General features: G+C 44.2%; 1 long non-coding RNA gene across 1 annotated transcript; it reads left to right on the plus strand.

Annotated features, from left to right (window-relative positions):
- The first annotated feature begins 310 nt into the window (after positions 1-310).
- On the plus strand, positions 311-2,398 carry LOC143929906 (uncharacterized). The gene is made up of 2 exons (XR_013262639.1): positions 311-431; positions 2,171-2,398. It is a non-coding gene; the product is annotated as an uncharacterized LOC143929906 (long non-coding RNA).
- Positions 2,399-14,499: the final 12,101 nt, after the last annotated feature.

Consider the following 14,499-nt stretch of genomic DNA (forward strand, 5'->3'; position numbering starts at 1 on the left):
CATTTATGGCACACTCAGCAAGATGTCAGTCTATTCATCTATGTGACGTTGCTTCACTGTGCCTCTGATAGCAGAGTTTATGGTATCACAATTCCATGAGATCTCAGCGTTGTTGAAACTCCCCATGTGACCAACTATATCACAGGGGGTGTCAACAAGGACATTCATTCTTTAACTAAGAGGAAATTTCCTTGTGTGCTCTTATTGGTTTGTCGGGACATTGCCATGGTAATGGTTAACTAAAATGAGGCTTGGTTAATCTTTACTGAACATGCCCAAGATTCTGGCTTGTTCAGAGAGAAAAGGGCGGAAGATGAGGCTGAATTGAAAGGCAACTGCAAACATGGTGCTGGCTTAGGTATTAAAAAATAAAAAAGATACCAAGCTGCAGAAACAGCAGGAGAGATCCTAGAATGCTAATTCTTATCCTGGTGAGTTTATAAACTCTATACATACTGGTCATATGATTACTGGGAACATTTCCTCTGAGTTTACTTCCTCTTTAAGTATTTAGGATATTGGTTGAAGAGTGTATACTTTAAAATAAGCCAATCCTCCCATCACTGAGAAAAGTGATTCTTCACAGATCACAAACAGTGCACATTTTGTGTTGTTTCTTTTACAGGTGGCTTATAAATGCACTTATGATCTTGATAATGGGGGAAATCTTCACAAAATTAAGCACTACTGAATATATCAGTTGTTTTTGTCCAACAGAAGATCAAAAGTGACAACTATATCCTTACAAATTCTCCACAAGTATGTAGCAATACTTCAACCTTTTCCTACCAGTCACAACACAGTTGGTAAAAATAGTGGAGTTTTAATTTCCCATAGCTTTGGTATATTAATGCAACATGGAGTGAAACATGATTGCAAACTAATTACCAATAAGGTGGTTGGCACTCTTTGCCAAGTGGACTGTAATATGAATTGTTTTGCAAACCTCTGTAAATGATATGCATTTACTAATCACATATATTTTGCTTATGCACGCTTCATCTACAGTCTGTAGATAAAGATATCTCAGCTCTCCTTACCATGAAAATGATAATGTTAGTCCATATTGCAACTGTGAACTAGGAGTGCACATCTCTGCCCTTTACTAATTCTGGGACTTATCACAGCCACAGGTCTCAGATTAAGTGCCTGTTTCCACACCGTTTGGCTCTCGAAGAGCAGATCATGGTGGATAGCTAGGAGATGTTTTGACCCCTAAAAACTCACACCAGCTCTGTGCATTACACTGTAGTGGCACATACCCTTTCAGGTATAGCATTTTTTGCTGCTGTAAAGCCCTTTGTGGCTTTGGCATGTGATCACCTGCCTTTACAGCTTAAAGAGAAACTGCAGTCTGCTCACATAATTTGTAATAAAACATCATTGCCATTCTGAAGCTTTCCTCCAACCATTTTTCATATTATTTTATATATACTGTGATTCTGTATTTACCAAATATGCTGCAGAAATCTCCCTCTACTATGTCTGGCTGCAGCCGTTTTAACTGTGGGCAGCTGAAGCTGCTGCTTGTTCACTTCCTGGATTTACACAGAGGCACACCTCCAGCTCTGCAGCCCTGCAGCTCTGATTGGCCCTCCTATGACTCACCCCCACCCTTCCAGGCAAACTCTCACAAGAGTTAGTGAGAGAGCTGTGCATGATGTCATAAGCCTAGGCTTTTTATCAGACAAGAAACAGGAAGTGGGTTGTATAAGGTAATTACTGGCAGGAAAAAAAAGATGGAAAGGGGTATGGGGGTCTGGGGGACATGTATGTGTATATATATATATATATATATATATATATATATATATATATATATATATATATATATATATATATATATATATATATTTTTTTTTTTTAAATGCAGAAGATTTAAAAGATAGAAAGTCAAAAAAATTACTGAAGGTCCGCTTTAAGAGGGATTGATTAAGGGGCAGTAAAAATGCAGCTAAGTCACACGTTTTTATCACCTCCCAAATTCAAATGTAAACAAGATTTAAAATGATCAGGAACCAATTAGAAAGGTTTTTTTCATCATGTGATCATTATGACAGCCAATCATAATGCTAAACTCATTTTGAGCATTTAAAATTCAATGACCTCTGGTCGTGAAGGGGTTAGGATCTAATATATGACTAATGAAGGTTTTTTTTTTTTTTGGCAGATCCATGCAATCCGTGTAACCCTTGTGTAGTCCCCTGCTGTCCTGATCCTTGCCACGGCCAAGGACATTTATGTTGTGATAAATGAAGATGTCATGTTTGTCCTATAATCTGATCTACTCATTTACTTCTCTGCAAAATAAACCACTCTCCTCTCATTGTACAATGCTAAATTCTGAATCTTTTGTCGCTGGTTAAATAACCCTGCTCAATAAAATCTTTGCAACTGATGTTTTTGTGTTTTCTCACTTGTTATATACTTAGCAAATTGTTGGTTGTATCAAACATATTAATATACCAATAGGAGGTTTAAAAAAATGTAGAAAGGAGATATTTTCACATTTATTTAAAGATTAATGACAACGGCATTATTGGGGGAAATTTACTAAAAACTGGAACACACAGAATCTGATGCAGTTGTGCATATTAATCATTCAGCTTCTATCTTCACCATGTTCAATTAAGCTTTGACAAAAGTCTACTGCGACCAACCCCAGAGGACTTTATTTAAATATGCAGACCCTATCAGCTGTGGCCAGGCATAGAGCACTGTGGTCTCTTGACGCCGATAAGGCATCCAATATTGTTGGCTGGCAGTATCTGTGGGCTGTATTAGCTAAGTTTGGGTTTGGGCCCAGGTTTATCACATGGGTGAGGCTACTATATGACACGACACGGGCCGCCATACGCATGTCAGATAGAATGTCACATACCTTTGCACTGAGCAGGGGGACTAGGCAGGAATGCTCCCTGTCTCCCCTCCTTTTTGTGCTGGCCATTGAGCCTCTCGCGGCACAGGTGAGGAATTTCCCACAGACCAAGGGATTCTGCTACAGTGAATTACATGAGAAAATAATGCTCTACGCCAACAATATGCTCCTCTTTTTAGAAGACGTGGATGATTCATTGGCTCATGTAATATCCCTTATCACAGATTTTGGCAATTTTTCAGGCCTTACCATCAATTGGTCCAAGTCAGCTTTGATGTTTCTGGATTGGACCCCTGGGCTGGGCACAGGACTTTCTTGTCCGGTACCCGTAGTGACCTCCTCTAAATACTTATATATATACACAGTATATCCCCCAAACTGACAGAGTTTTGTAAACTGAATATATATCCTCTATTGACTCGCTTTAGAGACAAAATAAATATATGGAACAAACTCAAAATGTCCCTGGCAGGAAGCACAAACCTTATTAAGATAATCTTAATGCCTCAATTCCTGTACGCGCTACTCAACACGCTGGTAGTTAATGCACTCAAAATATTTAGAGTGGTTAACTCCATATTTAGGCTATTACTATGGCACTCCAAACCCCCCAGGACTAAATTAGAGCAGCTGCAGTACCCAAAGGCGGGAGGGGGTCTTGCTCTCCCTAACACCTGGATATACTACCTGGATGCACAGTTGCAGCACTTGATAGGTGTTATGGCTCCCGTTCCTGCAAGCTCCCCAGCTAAACTTATGCTGATTGGTTTGGGGGTGGAGTTACAAGAGGGCCTAGAGGCTCAGCAGTTTCAACGGCCTAACAAACAAATGCCTACTTACACACTCCTTCAGAAGGTGTGGAACAAGGCTAAACAGCTACAGAACATAACAAGGTATACAGCTTACAGCCCACTCTGGGGAAACAAAACATATACAAAATTGGCCAAAATCCAACAGGGACCCAGGTGGCGCCCAATTGGAATAACCTACTTAAGACATGTTTTTCATAATGGGACTCTGCTTTCCTTCAGCAACCTATAGTCTAAATATGCATTATCATCCAACAGACTCTTCTATTACCTACAACTAAGACATACTGTTAGGCCGCGTACACACGCGGGGACTGTTCGCCCAACTTTGTCCGTCAAACAGTTTCAGCAAACAGTCCGCTCAAAATTAGCATGGACGGACATGGCCACACACGACGAACGAACAGTTTGCTGAAACCGTGCGCGATGACGTGAACGGCACGTACGACGGGACGAAAAATACAACGTCCTATACACTGCATTATAACTTTCGGCGTGTAAATCCTTTCTGAGCATGCGCGGAACTTAGTTTGACGAACAAGCCTACACACGAGGGGACTGTTCGCTGAAACAAAGTTTCAGCGGACAGTTTTACGGAATTTCCGAAAAACCTTGTTCAGCGGACTGTTCGCTGAAACTGTCCGCTGAAAGCCCACACACGAGCGGACTGTCCGCCGAAACACTGTTCAGCGGACAAAGTTGGGCGAACAGTCCCCGCGTGTGTACGCGGCCTTAGGGCACAGGGAGACGCAGTGATCTGGGTACAGTCTCCCAATCCTGTCTTTCATATGTTGCAGGACGCATCAGACACAAAAGGTATACTATTTCAATGTTACCATATGCTGTTGTCATTGTTCCTGAAGGTACATCCCATGAAAGCAGCGACACAATTGGAAGCAGATTAAGGTCCCATTGCAGAGGAACAGTGGGAGGAGGCCCTGCAGGCAGTTAATAGATGCTCATTGAATGTGTCACAAAAGGTATCCCAATTATATATATATTACTGAGAGTGCATTATTCCCCAGTAAAGCTTTACAAAATGGGCAAAGGTCCTTATGGCATCATGGTGATGTCTGAATATATTTTTAGGGCAGTAAAAGGTTTTCATTTGATATGCCTCATCATATTAATGACAAAAAATAACTTAAACATAAAAACTATTGAGCTTTTTTTTTCAAAATGGCTTCTCTCAGAACCTGTTAACTTTGGTATGATATTTGTGTCTAATTTACTGGACGTTTAGTATCCAAAAATTAACAAGCTTGGTCATAACCATTTCTGCTGTTAAAACACACAATGTAAAAAATAAACTTTGGCTTATGACAATAGTTTATTGTCATTATTAATGTATTTAGACCAATGACTGCCCAATCACAAGGATATCTGGGAAAGTGTATTTACACCTGAAGACTGACAGTAGAGAGCTCTTACCACTTTTTCAAAAACAGCATCTGTACATGACAAGCTGTGACCATACAGAATCTGGATTTCTTACATACATATCAAGCTAAAAACAAGTCTTATGCCGCATACACACATATCAGACTATCCGGCGGACTTAGTCTGGCAGACAAACTGCCGGACTGTCCGCCAGACTTTCTGAACGAGCTACCTGCCCACACACACGGTACTTTTGCGGCGGACTAGGTCCGGCGGACTAGGTCCGGCGGACTTAGTCCGCCGTACCGCCGGACTATCCTCCGTACTTTTGAAATGAACGGACTCGCCCACACACACAGAGGAAAGTCCGTTCATTTTGAGCGCGGCTCCAGGTAGCCGGGATCAGCGAAGGAGGCGTCGCTGGCCCCGTCACCTGGTATGGAGTTAAAGGGGAATCCCTACACCGAAAAAACGGCGTGGGGGTCCCCCTCTAGGTCCATATCGGACCCTTATCCGAGCACGCTACCTGGCCGGTCAGGAAAGCGGGTGGGGACGAGCGAGCGCCCCCCCCTCCTGAGCCGTACCAGGCCGCGTGCCCCCAACATGAGGGGTGCTTTGGGGAAGGGGGGGCCGCGCGGCCCCCCCACCCCAAAGCACCTTGTCCCCATGTTGATGAGGACAAGGGCCTCTTCCCGACAACCCTGTCCCGACAAGAGGATGCTGGGACTGTGACATCATAATGGGCGGGGACATCATCCGGTGATGTCCCTATATAAGTCGCCGCACGCCGCGTGCCTGTCATTGTGGCCAGAGACAGCGACGAGGCAACAGCTCAAGAAGGGAAGAAGAGAAAAAGAGAACAGCAGGCCAGAAGACAGCGGCAACAGAAGACCGCTTGTAAAAGAGCTAGAAGAAGGCACGGTGGCCCGGCAAGAAGAACCGAAGATGGGGACAAGACCCCTGCAGAGGGGGGGCAAGACCCCCGAAGTCGGAAGAAGAGGACGGCGGCAATGAAGAAGAAAGCCTGGCTCCTCCGCTAGTAAAAGAGCTAGCAAAAGAGCGATAGATAGGGGAGGAGTCCGGCAAGAAGACCCCCGAAGACGGAAGAAGACCCCCGGAGCTGTGCAATAAACTATTTTAACCCTTGTGTGTTGTTTTTTTTTTTTTTTTTTCACAGGTGAATGGGTAGGGGTACATTGTACCTCATACTCATTCACATAGGGTGGGGGGCTGGGATCCGGGGGCCTAGAGGGGGACCCCATGCCGTTTTTTCGGCGTAGGGATTCCCCTTTAACTCCATACCAGGTGACGGGGCCAGCGACACCTCCTTCGCTGGTCCCGGCTGCCTGGAGCCATGCTCAAAATGAGTGGACTTTTCTCCGGGCGGGAAAAGTCTGTTCATTTCAAAAGTACGGCAGACTAGCACATACACGGCCATATTGTCCGCCGGACTAGCACACACACGGCCGAAATGCGAGTCCGACTTTTGGGTAAAAAAAATCCGCCGGAGCCCATACACACGGGCGGATTGTTTGATCGTGTGTACGCGGCTTTACACAAAAAAAACTCTTTCAAACAAGGCCAAATGTATGTCCATTACAGTTAAACCCACAAATGTTAATTTAAAAATAGGGATGGGTAAGCGGTTCAGCCTCGAGCATGAGTTCGGGCCCAACATTTGCCTGTTCGGCTGTTCGTTTAACACCCAAATTTGCAGGTTATTCGCCGGGTGTTCGCCCAGATGAACACCCTGCAATGCACTGAGCACTGCACAGTGCAGTCTGTGCCCCGATTGAGAAAAGCTTGGCCCAATCAGGGCGCAGTGTAAGCTGGTATATGAGGGTAGGTTTTGGACCAAGGGTTGGAGAAACCTGTCAATGTGAATCAAGAACCAAGAACCCACTTATTACACTCTCTATGGAGGTCACTATGGGCCGTCCTGGGGGATTCTGTTGGTCCTTTTGGACCTCTGGCAGGTGATAAAAATAAGATTTCATAAAAGCTTCTCTTTAGGAAGGACAGCCCTGCTTTGGAGATGTTATCATGTTTTTTTTTTAAATGAAGTACTTCAAGGCTGGTTATTTATTTAGTTTTTCATGTCACTGATTATAGCCCAGCCCCTCTTTTTCTCCCCCCTCACCCTCCCTTTTCCTTTCATTCTATTGTTTGGCTTCTGTTTGGAATGATAAACTTTTAATATTAAAATAATGGTCTATATGACTTTTTAAATGAAGTATTTAAATATATCAAAATAACGTACATTAAAATATAAACAATAGATTTAAAGTCCAGTGTCCGCTGGCCGTTGTAGTTCCATGGCCGTGGTCAGCCACACACAGTGTGTTTGTGTATTTAAGCTGCAACCTCCTTGGTGCAGCAGGCCAGTATAAGGAGCAGTGAGCTCCGAGTGTGTAGCCAGTCATCCTCCTGTCCTATCCATGCTCTGATTGACATCACTTCCTCCCGTGTGGTCCATGCGGAACAGACCAGACTTCCTGACACTTCCTGTGTCCTGTGTCCCAGCTTTCTCCTCCACAGCCACCTGGACCCTGGGAGACACAGTGGACCGTGGAAGCCTTTGAGGGTGATGATTTCTTATAGCTTTTATCTTGTAAGTGCAATGTATCTTGTTCAATAAACTGTGTTACTAATAGTACACTTAGGTGCCCCTACCTTTCCCCTCCTTTTCTATAATTTTCTACAAAGTCTTGGACACACTCTTAGGATGGCTGCCACCTAAAATAATTTTTACTCTTTCATTCATTATCTTTCTCCTGGATTTTAGAGCTTAACCACTTAACAACCGACCCATAGCCGAATGATGGCTACAGGGCAGTTCGATAACTCTGGGAGGACGCACACAGGGAGTGAGCACATGGGAGTATCCGTGACCGCCGGCCGTTTACCACGTGATCGATTCGTCAAATGACGGAGTGATCACATGTAAACAAACCGGTATGATATCCAGTTTCTCTTTCCCCTTTCCAATCAGGGTGAGTGGAAAGGGGAGAGATTGAATGCAGCAGCGCTGTGGGCTGGATGTGTAGTGCCCTCAGCGCTGCTCAGTGACAACTGCAGCCTAATCCAGCCATCCATCCCTCTGTATTAGTCATCCACACTGCAGCCTCTGCCATCCATCCATCCCTCTGTATTAGCCATCCACACTTCAGCCTCTGCCATCCATCTATCCATCCCTCTGTATTAGCCATCCACACTACAGTCTCTGCCATCCATCCATCCATCCCTCTGTAATAGCCATCCACACTCAGCCATCACGCCATCCCTGCATATCCATCCCGCCATCCACACTCATCCATCCCACCATCCACGCTCATGCATCCCGCCATCCACACTCATGCATCCACGCTCAGCCATCCCACCATCCACGCTCAGCCATCCCACCATCCACGCTCAACCATCCCGCCATCCACACTCATCCATCCATACTCATCCATCCATGCTCAGCCATCCCGCTGTCATACTTATCCACCCATCCATGCTCAGCCAACTATACTCAGCAATACTCATCCATCCATCCATGCTCAGCCATCCCATCCACCTCCAGCCATACTCAGCCATACCCAGCCATACCCAGCTGTACCCAGCCATAATCAGCCGTACCCAGACATACTCAGCCATACCGAGCCGTACCCAGCCATGCTCAGCCATACTCGGCGATACCCAGCCATACTCAGCCATACCCAGCTTTACCAAGCCATGCTCAGTCATACTCAGCGATACCCAGCCATACCCAGCAGTGCTCGGCCTCTGTATGTGGCCAGGCTGTGGAAGCCTCCCACATGTGGTATCTCCATACTCAGGCGGAATAGGAAAATCTATTTTGGGGTGTCATTTTTGGTATGTACATACTATGTGTTAGAAATATTGTATAAACGGACAACTTTTTGTTAAAAAAAAATGCATTTTCATTTTCTTTCCACATTTTCCAAGATTTTGTAGAAAAAATTAGAAGTTCAAAAGAATAATTATGCCTCATAGATTATATGTTGGGGTGTTTACTTTCCAAAATGGGGTCATTTTTGGGGAGTTTCCACTGTCCTGGTGCTTCAGGGCCTTCAAAATGTAAGAGGTAGTCAGGAAATTAGATGTTTATGATAATACAATATAATAATAATTTATGCTCCATGCATGTTGGGCCTCTATGTGGCCACGCTGTGTAAAAGTCTCACATGTGGTATCTCCATACTTGGGAGTAATAGCAGAATGTGTTTTGGGGTGTAACTTGTGGTATGCATATGATGTGTGTGAGAAATAACCTGCTAATATGACAATTTTGTGAAAAAAAAAATCTTGATTTTGCAAAGAATTGTGGGAAAATTTGACAACTTCAAAAAACTCCCCATGCCTCTAAGTACCTTTCAATGTCTACTTTCCAAAAAGGGGTCATTTGGGGGGGTATTTTTACTTTCCTGGCATGTTAGGGCCTCAAGAAATGAGATGGGCCGTCAGTATTCCAGGTGTGATCAATTTTCAGAGATTGGCACCATAGCTTGTGGACTCTATAACTTTCACAAAGACCAAATAATATATAATATATAAGTCGCCGCACGCCGCGTGCCTGTCATTGTGGCCAGAGACAGCGACGAGGCAACAGCTCAAGAAGGGAAGAAGAGAAAAAGAGAACAGCAGGCCAGAAGACAGCGGCAACAGAAGACCGCTTGTAAAAGAGCTAGAAACCATTGGAAAATGTCTGGCGCATGCGCGTGCTCATGGGCAACTGCAAATGCCCTAGGTGCCTATGCGTGTGCCTAGTGCCAATTGACACCAGACAGCCTATTTAAAGGTTACCGGTCTTCTGTCGCCGCCGTCGCCGCCGCCTTCCGTTCTTCTTCTTCTTCTTCTTCTCCAGGAGATGTTGCCTCGACGATCTCTCCGGCCGGAATGCCAGGGACGCACTGCGCGACCACTTATATAGGGACAAGGGGCGGTGTCACATGGCTTTATGTCACATGGGTTGGTGTCACATGGTGACCCCACCCCCTTACGATGTCATAGTCCCCATGTGACATCAGCCCATGTGACCAACCCATGTGACATAAAGCCATGTGACACCGCCCCTTGTCCCTATATAAGTGGCCGCGCAGTGCGTCCCTGGCATTCCGGCCGGAGAGATCGTCGAGGCAACATCTCCTGGAGAAGAAGAAGAAGAAGAAGAAGAAGAACGGAAGGCGGCGGCGACGGCGGCGACAGAAGACCGGGCCACCGCCTGTAAAGGAGCTATAAGAAGGCGCGGTGGCCCGGCAGAAGAACCGAAGAGGGGGACAAGACCCCCGAAGTCAGGAGAAGAGGCCGGCGGCGAGGAAGAAAGCCGGACTCCTCCGCTAGCAAAAGAGCTACAAGAAGATAGCGGAGGAGTCCGGCGAGAAGACCCCCGAAGACGGAAGACCCCCGGAGCTGTGCAATAAAGTATTTTATTTCGTGTGTTGTGTTTTTTTTGTACTTTTATTTTACAGGTGAATGGGTAGGGGTACATTGTACCCCATACTCATTCACATAGGGTGGGGGGCCGGTATCCGGGGGCCCCCTTATTAAAGGGGGCTCCCGTATTCCGATAAGCCCCCCGCCCGCAGACCCCGACAACCAACGGCTAGGGTTGTCGGGAAGAGGCCCTTGTCCTCATCAACATGGGGACAAGGTGCTTTGGGGTGGGGGGGCCACGCGCCCCCCCTTCCCCAAGGCACCCCCCATGTTGAGGGCACGCAGCCTGGTAAGGCTCAGGAGGGGGGGCGCTCGCTCGCCCCCCTTTCCTGGCCGGCCGGGCAGCGTGCTCGGACAAGGGTCTGTTGTGGACTTGGGGGGGACCCCCATGCCGTTTTTTTTCGGCGTTGGGGTTCCCCTTTAAGTCCATACCAGGCGGCGGGGCCAGCGACGTCTCCTTCGCGGGCCCCGCCTACCTGGATACCCGCTCGAAATGAGCGGACTTTTCTCCAGGCGGGAAAAGTCCGCTCATTTCAAAAGTACGGCGGACTGGCACACACACGGGCGGATTGTCCGCCGAAATGCGAGTCCGACGGACAGTATTACGGAAATTCCGAAATACTTAGTCCGCCAGACTGCACGCTGAAAAAGTCAGCTGAAGCCTGCACACGAGCGGACTGTCCGCTGAAATCTGTTTCGGCGGACTAAGTAGGCCAGACAGTCCGCCCGTGTGTATGCGGCTTAAGTGCAAAAGCTTACTACATTTTAGGTTAAGAATAAATTACTGTAAGTAGACTTTATTACAGTTGCAGTGTTTTGCTGGTTGGTAACATTAACGTTTCTTTTGTTGATTTTACCAGTTACTTGGTGTTTTTGATTATATGTTTGTATTTCTTTAGCATGTAAGCCTCATCATCATCACCATGGCACTGTCTATGTTCCCCAACAAGGTAAAGGGGAGTAATAGATTATTGTTTTGAGCATTAAAGATAATGGATGAAGAGTGTATACGTTTAAATAAGACAATCCTCCCATCGTTAGGAAGGGCAATTCTTAGCTCTAGTGTTCACAGATCACAAATCCTGCACATTTTCTGTATAAACCACCTGTTTCTCATACAGGTGGTTTATAAAAGCACTTATACTTTTACTTGATAATGGGAAAAATTGCCATAGAGTTAAGCATGCATGTTTTTGTCCAACAGAACACCAAACATGATAACTATAACCTTTCGCTCTTATTTGTGCTTAAAAAGTATTTTACCCATCTAATACTTATATGAACTCCCCATTCCTACTACGGGCAGAAATTAATTAAAAATCATATACATTCTCCACATGTATGCATTGATGCTGCAACCTTTCTTATACCAGTCACAACACAGTGGGTAAAAATAGTGGCGTTTTAGATCAATCGCTATAGCTCGGGCACATTAATGCAACACGAAGTGAAATTTAACTGCATCTTAAATATGTGGTGGTTGGTACTCCTTGCCAAAAGGACTCTAATATGAATGGTTTTGACAACCTCCACTTTAGCATAGTGTAAACTATATGCATTTACTAAAATAAAAAATTAATAGTGTTGCGTTGTCACATAATTATTGTATAAATCTCCACAAACTAAGTTATATATAATATAAATCCACAATAAAAGGAAATTAATTAAGTGCCCAAAGAAAAAGTCAATAAAGGTGACACACAACTAACTGCAAATATCCTAGGATCCTTAATAGGTGTGACACTTTTTTGGGACCAGTGGCATTTATACAGTGATCAATACCATAAAAATTTACTGATTACTGTATAAATGTCACTAACAGGGAAGGGGTTAACACTAGGGTTGATCAAGGGTTAAATGTGTTCCATGGGAGGTGTTTTTAACTGGGGAGTGGACTAACTGGGAGTACAGAGAGATCGCTGTTTCTAATCATTAAGAAAATACATTCTCTCTGTACTCTCCTGCCAGAACAGGGATCTGTTTGTTTATATTGACAGATCCCTGTTCTGGCTCTCTGTGGAGCGATCGTGGGTGGCTGGTGGACATCGCAGCTTCCACCCATGCGCATCAGCTCCAGCACCGTGCCCACGCCCACCCGTGCAGTGGGCACATGCCCACTGTATCTATTGGTCAAAGCAATGTACAGCTATGGCGATTCACACAATAGAGCCGATCTGCAGCCGTATAACTGCGATGGCTAGTCGGCAAGTGGTTAAAACAGTGCATGAATAGGTCGTTAAACAATTTAAAAGTTATTCAGGTAGGCAAATTAGTTATTGTCAAGAGTGCCAACATATAGTGACGCTGCTAATTTTGTTTTGAGCATTTAGGCTTCAATGGCCTCTGGTCATAAAGGGGTTAGGATGCAATATATAACTAATTAATCTATTTTTTTTTTCTTTGACAGATCCATGCAATCCATGTAATCCTTGTGTTGTCCCCTGCTGTCCTGATCCTTGTGATCCTTGCCATGGCCAAGGGCATTTCTGCTGTGATAAATGAATACATCATTTTTGTGCCTAGAATCTGACCTACTCATTTACTCACACTCCTCTCATTGTACGATGGTAAATCTTTTGTCGCTTGTTAAATGACCATGCTTAATAAAAATCTTAGCAACTGGTATGTTTTTGCATTTCATCATTTGTTCCATACTTAATAAAATGTTGGTTCTATTGAACATAGTATTATCAAGTAAAAAAAAAAAAAAAAAAAATTATATTTTTACATTTATTTACAGATTAATGACAATGGCAATATTGTTTTATACACAGCATTAGCATTTTTAAATATTTAATTTGGTTCATTTTCCTGATTGTATCTTGGTGATGTTTAAAAATATTTTCAGTAAAAAGATTGTCGTTTGATAATAATAAGCATTTTTTTCGATTTACTCCAAAATGGCTTTCCCCAGAGCCTGTTAATTTTGATATATTTGTGCCTAATTTACATTTAGTTAACATCCAAAAGTTACCAAGCCTAGTCATAATCTTTACTACAGTTAAAATACATAATATAGTAATGCGACCTGGCACAAACTGGTTATAGCAATGGCAAGCCTTCGTCCCTGATATATGTTGAATGACAGAAGAGATAGATTAATGGGACTTTGTGTCAGGCATGTCACTGAATGGATACCTTATTCATATTATTCACGGTTTTTAAATACAAATCACATTATAAAAAGTGTCGTTATAAAAAGTGTCTGTGATAAAGGACACAATATACTACCCTGTTTCCCTGAAAATAAGACCTAGCGTGATTGTCGGTGATGGCTGCAATATAAGCCCTATGCCCCAAATAAGCCCTAGTTAAAGTCCGTGTAGGTCTTATTTTCAGGGTAGGGCTTATTTGGGAGGTAGGGCTTATATTGCAACCATCACCGTCAATCACGCTAGTTCTTATTTTCGGGGAAACAGGGTATGATACATCAGTTCGATGTATACTCGACGCAAGTTTCATGGCTCATGCCAATCATCAGGAGTAAAATGCTCTGAAATTAAATCAGTGAAATCTATAAATATAGGATACTCCTTTAAATGGAGAACCATATATAAAAAAAAAAATCTATAACTTACAATGTGGCCCAGTATTGATGCCCAGCCTATTTCCAAGGGAAGACAGTGGACAGGGATGACAATCTTTCCCAGGGCTGAGGTGAGGAATCCCATCCAGACCAGAGACAGCAGAGACTACTTCACCCTAAGCAGGCCCAATTCATAGTGGATTCCACAGAGTTCTGTTTAACTCATAACTATTTTGAGTTCAATGGGGATTACGTCTTACAGGTTACTGGCACAGCAATGGGGGCACATTTTGTCCTTAGTTATGCAAATATTGCTATAGGGCTTTGGGAATCCAATTCCATCTGGTGTAACAGTCCCTTCACTTTCAATATCATCATCTATGGGCGATACATAGATGACATTGTCATCTGGGATGGTCCAGAGCCTGATTTTTGGATTTTGTCCAACATTGTAACAACAACCCATG

This window comes from Lithobates pipiens, unplaced genomic scaffold (genome assembly GCF_037356315.1).
Source record: "Lithobates pipiens isolate NorthernLeopardFrog02 unplaced genomic scaffold, aLitPip1_a1.2 Scaffold_25, whole genome shotgun sequence".
Lineage (NCBI taxonomy): Eukaryota > Metazoa > Chordata > Amphibia > Anura > Ranidae > Lithobates > Lithobates pipiens.